At 43.9% G+C, this 11,002-nt stretch overlaps 1 protein-coding gene across 1 annotated transcript in view; it reads left to right on the top strand.

Moving 5' to 3' along the window:
* The first annotated feature begins 10,411 nt into the window (after positions 1-10,411).
* The window catches only part of MEIS1 (Meis homeobox 1), a 139,153-nt gene continuing 138,562 nt past the window's right edge, over positions 10,412-11,002 (top strand). Inside the window, exon 1 of the mRNA XM_010333527.3 lies at positions 10,412-10,769. The gene's annotated coding sequence lies outside the window, so the exon portion shown is untranslated. The remainder of the gene's footprint in view (positions 10,770-11,002) is intronic.

The following is an 11,002-nucleotide window of genomic DNA, read 5'->3' as shown; positions in this document are numbered from 1 at the left end:
ATATATAAAGTAGAAACTGTTTAGAACACGGCATATGCTTCCCAGAGTGGGAGAAAGACAATTTAAGAGCATATATCCAAGCAAACTGTTTGAAATATTTTAGTGTATTTATTGTAGTCTGCATTAGAAAAATATACAAAAGAAATTGCAACTACAATATAATGTTTCATTTGAAAACATATTAATATGTTTTATTTTATATGAGACTATTTTTCAAAAAATAGTAATTCAGAAGGCATTAGAACAGGACAAAATCAAGTCAACAGAAAGATCTCAAAAGCACAGGATTATTTTTTTGTTACCATTAGATTTTGTCTCGATAGTTGTCAGTGCCTTTTAGAAGTTAAAACACTTTATCTTTTCTCTACTGGCCACTGTATATAAAAGGTTGTAGTTGCATCAGGGAAACATTGCCTTTGGATAATTTTCCCCAACCAAATTCCAACATGTCAACCTTCTTAAAATTTACTCTAAGTATAATATCTTAATACTAATTTTTTTTGCTCGTTATGAAGCTATACATTTTCTGCCCAATTGTGTAATATAAAATCATTAAATAGCAGAATCAAAAGTGCATTTAGAGATCAAAATAATATAACCAATTCATTTTGCAGGTGATTAAGTTCTTCTCACTCAATCAGTGCATCGGTGACTAAGCTCAAATTTAAACCCAAATGTCCTAATTCCTTCTGCCTCTCTTCCTCACTGCCATTATTGGGAAATCTTGACTGGGAACATTTGTATGTGCAAACAACATTTTCTAATAGAACCAGTTTTCAAAATCATACTTCAGTTTTAGCTTACAATGGCTAAATATATGCAAATAAAATAGCTTACAAAAGTCTGAGTTCCTCAAAAGATTTTTTACTGGAAGATACATGAATCAATAAGTACCTTAAAAATGTGACAGGCTCATCATAAAAGCTAGGCTAGGACATAGAATATTACCAAAGTTTAAGCCTCAGAGGCTATTTTTTGTTAATATTCTATGAGTTTTAAAACACAGTAAACTTCGCAGAGATTTTTAAAAACAAAATAAACTGCAGATTACCATCTTACAAGTAAGTATTCTGTACCAAACTCTCAAATCAAGACAAAATTTAAGGTATCAACAACAACAACAACAAAAAAACAGAGTAAAGCAAAAATAATTAAGGCATGGGAAGAAGAGGATAAGTAACTGATTTGTTTTAGGAGCAAAATTTGAAGCTAAAAATAAAAATGTTTCAGAATTGGAAGTGCCAACTCAATTTATTTTGACCAGAGAAGATAATGGATATTCTTGCAAAGAGTGTGGTAGCCTGGGTTGCAGTGGAGTTCTGGGAAAGCAGGAGTAAAATGCTGTTTTTGTGAACCTGATGCCTAAACATCCCAGTGGGGTACTATGTCTGTTTAGACTCCAAGAAGCTGCTTTTCACATCCTTAAAAGACAGGCTGCCCAAGAGAGACAGGGTTAGAGGAGGTGTTGTTTTTAATCCTGGAGTAAATAAGGCCTTCAATGTCCTGTCCCTGCCCTGAGTGACCTGAGACAGTTCTCTGCTTAGGGTCACTTAGTCACAGGAAGTTGATGCAAAAGGCCTGAGGTGGTTGTTATTTGCCTTGTTGTTCTGTTTTGTTCGGAGAGGTAACTGGTTGGAGATGAGCAAGACCTAGAAGACTCCAGAACTTTCACCACCAAATACGGCTTCTTCCTGTTGTCTTCATTTCTTCGAGGTCTCTGCCTGGATGTGTCTTCTGCATAGCGGTACAAAGTCTTGCCTTGTGATCCCCTAAAGGGCTGGGTAGTGTGGAGTCAGGGTTGGAGTAGGGAGACTTTTGTAAGCTATTTTATTTGCATATAATTATAATAGTCATTATAGGCTAAAACTGAAGTATGATTTTGAAAACTGTTTCTATTAGAAAACGCTGTTTGCACATACAAATGTTCCCAGCCAAGGAGGAAGGATGGCGCCAACGCCCAACCCCCAACACTTGCACACTCACACACTGTCATCACACACCGATCTGCTTCTGACAGAAGATAAGCTTTGACCTTTGATATTCTTAGGAAATAAGAATAAAAAAGGTTTCTTCTGTAGCTGTGATGTTTTTTCATAATTCAAGATGTGTATGTGTTTGTGTGTATGTATAAAACCACCTTGAGGCATACAGAAAAAAATGGGAGAGAAGAAATTGGGTGCTTCACTTAACTTACTTGAGTCTCAGCTTGCTCATCTGTGAAATGGAAATGTAGAACTCATGCCTTGATTTAACACCCTTCTGAGGAAGGACCTGTGAAAAGTGGTCCCCAGGCAGAGTAATCACACTCCCCTACCCGGCGGATGGTTGACTCCCACTGCCCAGAGTAGGACAGTCGTTTCTGGGTCACCTAAGGGACATTTTGAAAGAGGGTGTGCTTGCCTCTGTCCTCAGTTGCCACCCCAGCGCGCGCGCGCAGACACACACACACACACACACACACACACACACACACACACACTTATTTTCCCCACAGAGATTGTTTGCCTATGTGAACAAGTGGAAGCAGAAAACGCTCTTCCGAATGATTTTAGGAAGGCCAACACGCAAATATGCAAAAGACTAGATAAGGCTCCTCGGAAGCAGAAGGCAGCAGCTAGGGAACACGGGTTTTCCCTTCTCTGGCGAGAACCAGTGCGGAGAAGCTGCTTTTCTGTGTCCTGGTGCTGGGACAGGACGCAGTCCAATCCTAGCTCTCGGTGGGTTCTGCGACTCAGTCCCCGGTTCTGCAGCGCGCTCTCTTTCTCCCTCTCTTCGTAGTGTCTCCGGGTCTCTCCTTTCCTCCCTCTCCCTGTTCTCTCCCGGTATCACCCCTCACTACCTATGTCCCCCGCGCCCTACCCCCACCCTGGGTCGCTGGGTTCCACGCCTCCCCACGAGGTGTGAGCGCCCGCGCTGGGTGCCGTTAGCGCAGCCTGCCTATGTCCTCACTTCCACCCGGCGGCGGCTGGAAGCCCGGAGAAGGAATCGCACCAATCCGTGCACGCTTCTCCCGCGGCCTCTAATCCCATTAGCACACCTGAAATCACAACCTCGGCCACAAACTCACGCTTGTTGCTACTCCTCCGAGGGGGCCGCCGTGCCGCAGGAGGCACTCTGGGGCCAGGGTCCCCAAAGCTCCCCCAGTCCTAATCAGACTCGCAGAGCACACTAGATCTCCGAGATGAGCGCACCCCGGGGCTCACTGCCGTCGCTGAGGAAGAGCCGTCCAAGAACGGCAAGAAGCTTCCAGAATTAGGCCAAGAGGCAGGCGGCTGGGTGATCCCGCGGCCCCGAGTCCAGATGGGGAGAAAGGCGCCCTCGGGTGCTCAGCCTGAAGCAGCGGAAGACCGAAGCCAGTGCGCCAGTGTCTGCGCGCCCCGGTCGGCGGGTCCTCGCGCTCGCTCCGGCTCCCTGCCTGCCACCCACTGCTGCCCACGCCTGACCAACTCCCTCCGGCAGAGGCTGAGGTGACCTCCAAAGAGAAGATAGGATCGAGCTCAAAACTAGCGGGAATGGGGCACACTGGTGGGAGAGAGGGCCTTTTCACCTTTTTCTCTTCCCAGGGGACACGGTCCCCCAAACCTACGCCCTTGCGGAATTTGCTCGCCCAAATCAGGGGCGAGCAAATTCCGCGGACCCCGCTGCTGGAAGTGCATCCTGCTGGGAGCCCCACCCGACCCAGGGAGTCTGCGCGCCCCAGGGTACAGGCTGGCCCAGGGCTCTGGGTGGCTCAAGGCACAGGGACCGGACCGAGAAGCAGGGCACCGCCGGGAACCGGCACCCCGACGCGCACGGGCGACGTGGCAGCCCTGATGAAAGGACTGTGGGATGAGAAGTTCTCACTCGGTAAAGAGTGGCCCTCCCAGAAGTGGTCGTGGACCAGTTAGTAAATGAAGTTATCCTCCAGGAGCTGGGAAGAAGGGACACCTCCCGGGGCTACGGGCTCGGTTGCTAACCGATTTGTTTGTGGTTTATATGTTGATTTCTCCCACTAGTTACCAGTTTTCAAATTGCCCCTTTCTCGCACAAATAGCCTGAAAAAAAAAAAAAAAAAAAATACGATGTTTAGCTAGCATAGGCATAGTCTGACGTTAATTTAAAAAAAAAAAAAACAAAAAGACAAAGAAAGATGGTATTTGTTTTTCATTTTTAAATAAGGGCATAGAAAAGCACGTTTTCAGATATTCACAAGTGAATAACTACTCAGCAGGCGTCCTTCAGCTTCCTCTTGTTCTTTGCTCCTCTATGTTTTTGACGCTGCTAGAATTCTTTCTGCGCCGCAGGAAGCTTTCGATGTTTTTCTTATTCAGCAGATAACTCAATGAAATGTTAAAATATTTATTTTTGAATAATCAGTACGAGTGTTGCCTGAAGGTTTTCACAAAATATGCCCCTTTATCCAGTCGAACATGGATGCTAAGCATGGCCAGTGTGACTCATCCTGTTGCTTCAAAGGTAAATGTTTGCTATTGGTGACTACAGCATGTTCGCCAGACCTCTTCCAGCACTCAGTACTTCCACTATTAGTTTAGAATATATCAAACGTGTATGCACTTATGATCAGTTCCTGGAAGAATTTCTACATTTCCAAGCTATTGTTAGAAGAATGTTTTTGTTGTTCTTGGTTTTCTGATCTAGACCAAGCAGCATCTCCTAAAATAATAAGCTTTCACAGTTCAGTTGTTTATACTAAATTTTAAAAGACACCCACCACCAACACCTCCATTTCTACAGAACAACTGAAGCTATCCTGAGCTCTAATATAGCAGTGCAAGCAATCTGGCTGCTTTAAGTAGTCAATGTCACTTCAGGTTCTCTGATGTGTCTATATTTAATCCAATATTTTAAAGTCATTCTGACATAGTGCCACATCAAAATGTATATTGAAGTAGATCATTGAAATATATTTATGCACAATAAAATGTCCTAAAGCTGTCTCCTTTTCACTGTTTGGTTTTTATTAAAAGACACCCTAATAACTAGTCATGTGCTAGCAGGTTTCATTAAAATGCTATAAGCAGTTTTAACTTCAGAAAAACATATGAACAGTTTTAAAAGTGCTGCACCAAAATCTATCTCTTGGACCAAAATCAGCTTGACTTCTCCATGTATATATGTACACACACACACACACACACACACACACACACACACACACAAGCACATATCTAGGGAGGGAAGCATTAGGCTTATTTGTTTCTTAAATCACAAATCACTTATCTATGGTAATAGTGATTATTTCAGAAACTGTCACTGTCAAACAGAGGTCAAAGTTACCTTCATACTTTTTCCCCCCACAAAGCTTCCACAATGCTAGAGCTCTATGTTTTCTTTTTAAAATCACAACAAAAATGTCTACAATGTTTTTTAATGCTTAAGAGAACATCAAATGGTCTGTGCTATGTGAAGGTGTCTGACTGTGAATTACACCCACACTTTCTACCACTTGTGCTCTCCAAGGGAAAACACTAAAGTGTCACATTTTCATCCCAAATTGCCAAAAGGGAACTGTGCTAACATTTTTATAATTACCAGTGTCATTTCCCCTCTCCTAAAAGTTTTTTTCTTGATTACCAAACAACGTCACTTTCCAAATTCCAAGGATTCGTACGTTCTGAATTACTGAGGCAGTAGATAGATTTAACTTGACTTGACGTCAAGCAAATTCGCTCTCAGTGTCAAGCACCCACTACTGTTATTTTTTTTTTTTCTGTAGTTGTTGAAACTGTCCCATTTTCCTTTCTTCCTGTCTTTTCCCAAGCTGTCTTCCCAAGTTTGGGCATATGGGTACACACACATGCACAGTTGTATTCAATGTAGGTTTTAGTCTAGTGTCTTAATCAAGTGTGTGAGGTATACACCTATGATTGATAAGATGTCCTATCTTTAAATTTGAAAAACATTATTATACCCTAACACCTGTTCTCTAAGTCTAAGTTGGGTCCTGCAGTCTTGCTAGTTACCAGCACCAAATCATACACCCCCCACCACCTCCCACCCCCACAAAACACCAGATAAAAGTTTGTCATCAAGACTGCAGTTTTTCTATTGTCCAGTAGACGGCACAAAAGATCAAGCCTTCAAATGCTAAACAATTCACCAAAGCTGTTGGCTGTGGTTTGAAGTGTACGTGTGTGGTGTTCTTTAAAACAGATAACCAACCAGCATTGTATATGTGAAGCAGAGAAGTACCTAAAAACTTAAGATAACTCACTAAAGTTTTGAAACATAATGATATGAAAAAGTTTTGCATGTATGTCAACAAAATGTGCTTCAGAAAACACACTTACAAATGAATTCAGAGAAAAAAATTATCAAGAAATTTATTATTTAAACTCTATCTTTATATAAATTAAAGTGAAAGAAATTACAGGGCAGTGTATTTTTAATTAAAAATAAATAAAGTATTTGCACCCGCCCATACTTGAAGATTCTATAGTACAACTTTGCATGATGCATCTGTGTTTTTTATTACATTTAGCATACAACTCAGTCCACAAAATTAAAGTGTTTTTTCAAATGCACTTACACATACATGCATATATAATAGGTACTAGAAAAGGGGAATAAATTCTCTCGATGAAATTGTGTGGGATAGCTTTTGGGGGATACTGAAGAATGAGGCCACTGGAAATAACAGTTGAGACTGCCTCTTTCAGAGCAATGCATGACTTTGGCTAATATTTATATTTTACTAAAAGGCTTCTATTTCCTTTTCACTCTGCAGACACTCCTTATGTAGAAGTTTGGGGGGGGAGGGTAAAGTGTGGGCTAATAACTCATTTCCCAGTTAATTTTATTAAGAATTTATAGCACTGTTTAGAAAGTTTTAAGACAACCATAAATTTTATTAGGAATACTTTATTAAGCCCTCCATTTAATTAATAAAAGACCTCTATAACTTCTGAAAATGTCAGAGCTAGTAATTATGTTAACCAGTGTAGTCTTTTCCCCCTCTAGAGACCAAAGCATTTTAATTATTTGAAATAGAATAGTAAGGAAAGTACCTCCCTCCTACCCCCACTTTTTTTTCTTAACTTTTGCATTATCCAGTCAGAATATAGTGACTTAGGTATTTTCTCTGCAACCATTGGAGAGCCTAAGCTGACCTCTCATTGACTTCTGAACTGGACCCAGACATTCTTTGTTTTCTGAAGCAAAATGCAGTAAACAAATCTTTCAGTCCTTATAGCCTGTATTGCTTTGGAGCAGTTGATTAACATCCTCCCTAATCCCCTTGGTTAACTCCCTTTCATATCACCTAACCAGGTTTCCCCCTTTAATAGATCTCTCAATAGTTTATTTCACTTTTCTCACAGCCATTCATTAGCTTTGACTTCCTGATATTTTTCTCATATTACATCCAGGCTCTTATCTCCAGCATTCCTCTATTATCTCTACTAGATTTCAAATCTATTTTCTTTAAACTGTCTTTCCCTCCCTCCTCTTATTTCTGCTTTTTTGAAATACTAATGCTAATTAGGGGGAGAGATGTGGAGGATGAATGTTTTTGAAATACAAACACCAAGCCTCCACACAACAGGACAACCCAAAAACCAATCACAACATTTTAAGGGACATCTTAAAGTTTGGTGGCAAATGATAAACCCTTATCATTTTGTGAACACAGCTGCCAAACTCGATTGATTAACAGGCTTTTGTTTATTGTAGGCTGGCAAATACACACACGTTTTACCTTAAGAGGTGCCTCTTTAAGTTCTGAGGGTTTTGGAGCTGACTCATCGGTGTGACCTTTTGGGACAAAAGCCTAATTTAGGATATAGATAGGTCTTTCCAGAGGCACAATTCCTTACAGAACAGAAAGACAGGGGAGTTCTCTAAGACCACTTTTCCAACAGCTCAGAGGAGCACTGAGGGCTTGAAATGCCTCCATACAGAAGAGTGTAAACAATAGAGACCAAGGGCCCAGTCTGCCTCCTTTTGTCACCGGTCTCTTGTCTGGAAAGATGCTTGGGATAAGAAGGATGAGAAGAGAATAGAAGGCCTGAGCTAGGGCCAAGTGCCAGAATTTGTCACCAGGCCAAGTTTTTGCAAAATAAAAGTGCTATTGCCTTAAAAAAAGCAAGTATCTGAAATAAGTTAGGAATAGGTGCTGTCACAAAATAGGCATAAACATCGACGGTAGTTTACTAAGATACCTAGAACTGTCCCTTCATTTTTCTCCTTTCAATAGATGATTAATTGCTGCCCTGCTAAAGGAGGGTTTTTTTTTTTTTTTTTATGGCTACTATATTGCAACTCTAGACGTCCTCTGTGCAATTTCTCTCAGCAAGCCCCAACTGTAATAATTGTTTGCTAATTGTAAAATCCTTATCCAGAATGAGGTTTGGGCAAACAATTTGTACTACTGTAATTACATTGTAAAACTGTTTTAGTCCCTTGATTGTTCAGAATTAATCGTATAAAGGCCTAGAAGTTACATTAGGTTCACAGTTAAAAATGCGAAGAGTGTGTGGAGAGGGCAGGGGAACGCTTTTCAAAACTACTGAGTTGATTTTAAGTCCACAGACTCAAACTATCTCATCCTTTAAGGAAATGTGGGTGTAGGTAATTTACAGTACATTTTTATGTTAATCTGGCACATCGTGGTTAAAGCATGCAATAGTCTAGTCTTCCTCCTACTTTGAAGATTTTGGTTATGTTTGCAAAGAGTGACTTACCTGAACCTTCTTTTTTCATCTGTGCTAGAAAACAAAAGAAAAAGATTACCGGAAAGCAACAATACAAAATAAATCCTGTTGTCAAGTATATATAGCATTTCCAAATTTGAAAAAGTGGCCGCAGGATTGTGTTAACTCTAAGCCCCGTTACCTCTTTGCCGAAGAACCCCTAAGGCTGTTAAAGACCACAGTCTTCCAAGTGTATTTCGCAGTAAATTTCTCTCAGTTAAATTATACTTACACAATTTCCCTAGCAGTTCATTTAAGGATCGTAAACGTAGGTGTGCCCTGCTGGTGTTTGGTTTGACTCCCACCCCCTACCCCCGCGTCTCCCTCCTACCCCCGAGTCCCGCAGTTGCCTGGCGGGCCTGCAGCCGGGACGACGATCACACCCGCGCGGGCAGCCGTCGGAAGGCGCTCAGGTAACCGCCGAAGTCGGCTGGGGTTCAGGGAAGGGGTCGCAGGCTGCCGGCCCAGCTTAGTCCACTCCCTAATCGGAAATGGAGTGTGTTGCCTTGGCCCAACCAGAGTAGTCTCCAAAAAATTAAACAGAAATCGCCTTCCAGAGACGGGGAGGTTCCGTCTTGGCCTGAAATTCTGCTTCCAAGTTCCGGTTGCGGAGCCGGAGCGGGGAGTGCAAGCATGGGCATAAAGGCGCTGGTGATGCACCTGGCTGCCCACCCCTCTCCGTCCCCAGCTTTTACTCGCGGGCCTGCCTTAATCTCCCAAGTGATGTTTCAGGGCGTTTGTGCAAGAAAACACTACACGTGTACGTGATGGGAAAAAACTAAAAGATCCTGAAACTTGAATGTCAGAAGAAAAGAGAGGGAGAAACAGAGAGAAAGGAAAAAGAGAGAGGAAGGAAATGATAAGGGATCCTGGAGATGGTTTAAAACAAACAAACAAACAAACAAAAAGAAAACCACGGAGTTCCTTCAAGGCAAAGCACTTCTGAAGGTTTTGGAAGAACGTGTGTCAGCCCTTCAGGCACCCCGGGTGCCAGTACGGAGTTGGGGGCGGGGAAGGGTGCAATGTAGGAGGCAGGGAAGGCTCATCTGCTGGCTTTGTGGAAACGCTCCACGGCTGGGGGCTATCAACCCGCGCTGACTCTTGCTGAGTGCTAAAGGAAGCGATCGTTGTCGCCTAGGGAGACTGCGGACGCTCCGTGGAACCTCGTTCCAGATCTCTGTCCTGATGACGCTCGCCCTGTGTCCCCCGCTCCTCGGAAGCCCACTCTATAGAAACTCCAGTCCTACCTCGCGGACGGAACGCAAATTCTCTTTTACTTTGCGCTTAAGAGTTGGCTTCAATACGTTTTAGAGCTCCTAACCTTTCCCAAACAATCTCCGGATGAAAGGATCCCCCCAGTCTTTCTCAAAACTCTTCCCCCTACCTACACTCACGCAAGGGTGAGGGTTCAGTCCGCAACGGGCGAGTGGGACGGGGGTGGGGACCACGGGGGCACGGGCGGGCTGCTTGGAGGGAGTCAGCCTTTTGGCCACCTTCAGGGCGGGAATAGGGACTGGCAGTTTGCATTCCCCGCAGATCGAAGCTCCCTGCTGATCGATTATTTGATAATTGATTTTCCCCGCAGCCAATGCGCGGCGGCCTGGGCGGGGGCGCCCCCTGATTGGCCGAGAGCTCGTCCGCGGCTGCCTACCGAGATTTGGGTGAGCTCATTTTCCAGCCGACCGCAGGGGGAGTTTTCTGCGAGGCTTCAGCTGGAGGGAGGGGGAAAAATCCTCTCCGCGCAGAGCGAGCTGCGAGCCCTGCTTTGGGATGTGAGGTTTCCAGCCGCTGTGAAGAGCTGCTGCGGCTGAGCCATCTCGGCAGATCCGAGTCCAGCGGACAGAAATATAAATACGAAAATAACGCCACTAACTATAATTACAAGGGACAAGCTTAGAGTGGGAGAATAAAGGGGAAAAATTAAAGCCCAGTGAATAGGTGTTAAAGTTAAAAAAAAAAAAAAAAAAAAACTGGCTGTTTGGAGCCTCCGAGTTGTAGGTACAGGCAGCTTTTGTCTGAAATCTCAGCTCCCGAGGAGGATTTCTTTTTCTCTGGCACTGGGAGGTTTCGCCGAGCCAGGTTAGGGACGGGGAGGACGAGTGCGGGAAAGGATGTCTTGGGGTGGTGAGGGCAGGGCGTCGCTGGAGAAAGAGCTTGCGTTGGGGCGGGGGGGCGCGGGGCTTCTCCAGGCCCGAGAGAGACAGAGGCTGAAGCCCCTCGGCGCTTCTAAGACAAAGGCAGCGGTGGCTGCAGCCCGAGACTAGCACTCCGGCAGCGTCGCGCCGCGCCCTAGGCGCACAGCCGCGTCTTCT

Source organism: Saimiri boliviensis, chromosome 1, assembly GCF_048565385.1.
Source record: "Saimiri boliviensis isolate mSaiBol1 chromosome 1, mSaiBol1.pri, whole genome shotgun sequence".
NCBI lineage: Eukaryota > Metazoa > Chordata > Mammalia > Primates > Cebidae > Saimiri > Saimiri boliviensis.
Note: the sequence above shows the minus strand (reverse complement) of the source record. Positions and strands in the feature narration are given on the sequence as shown.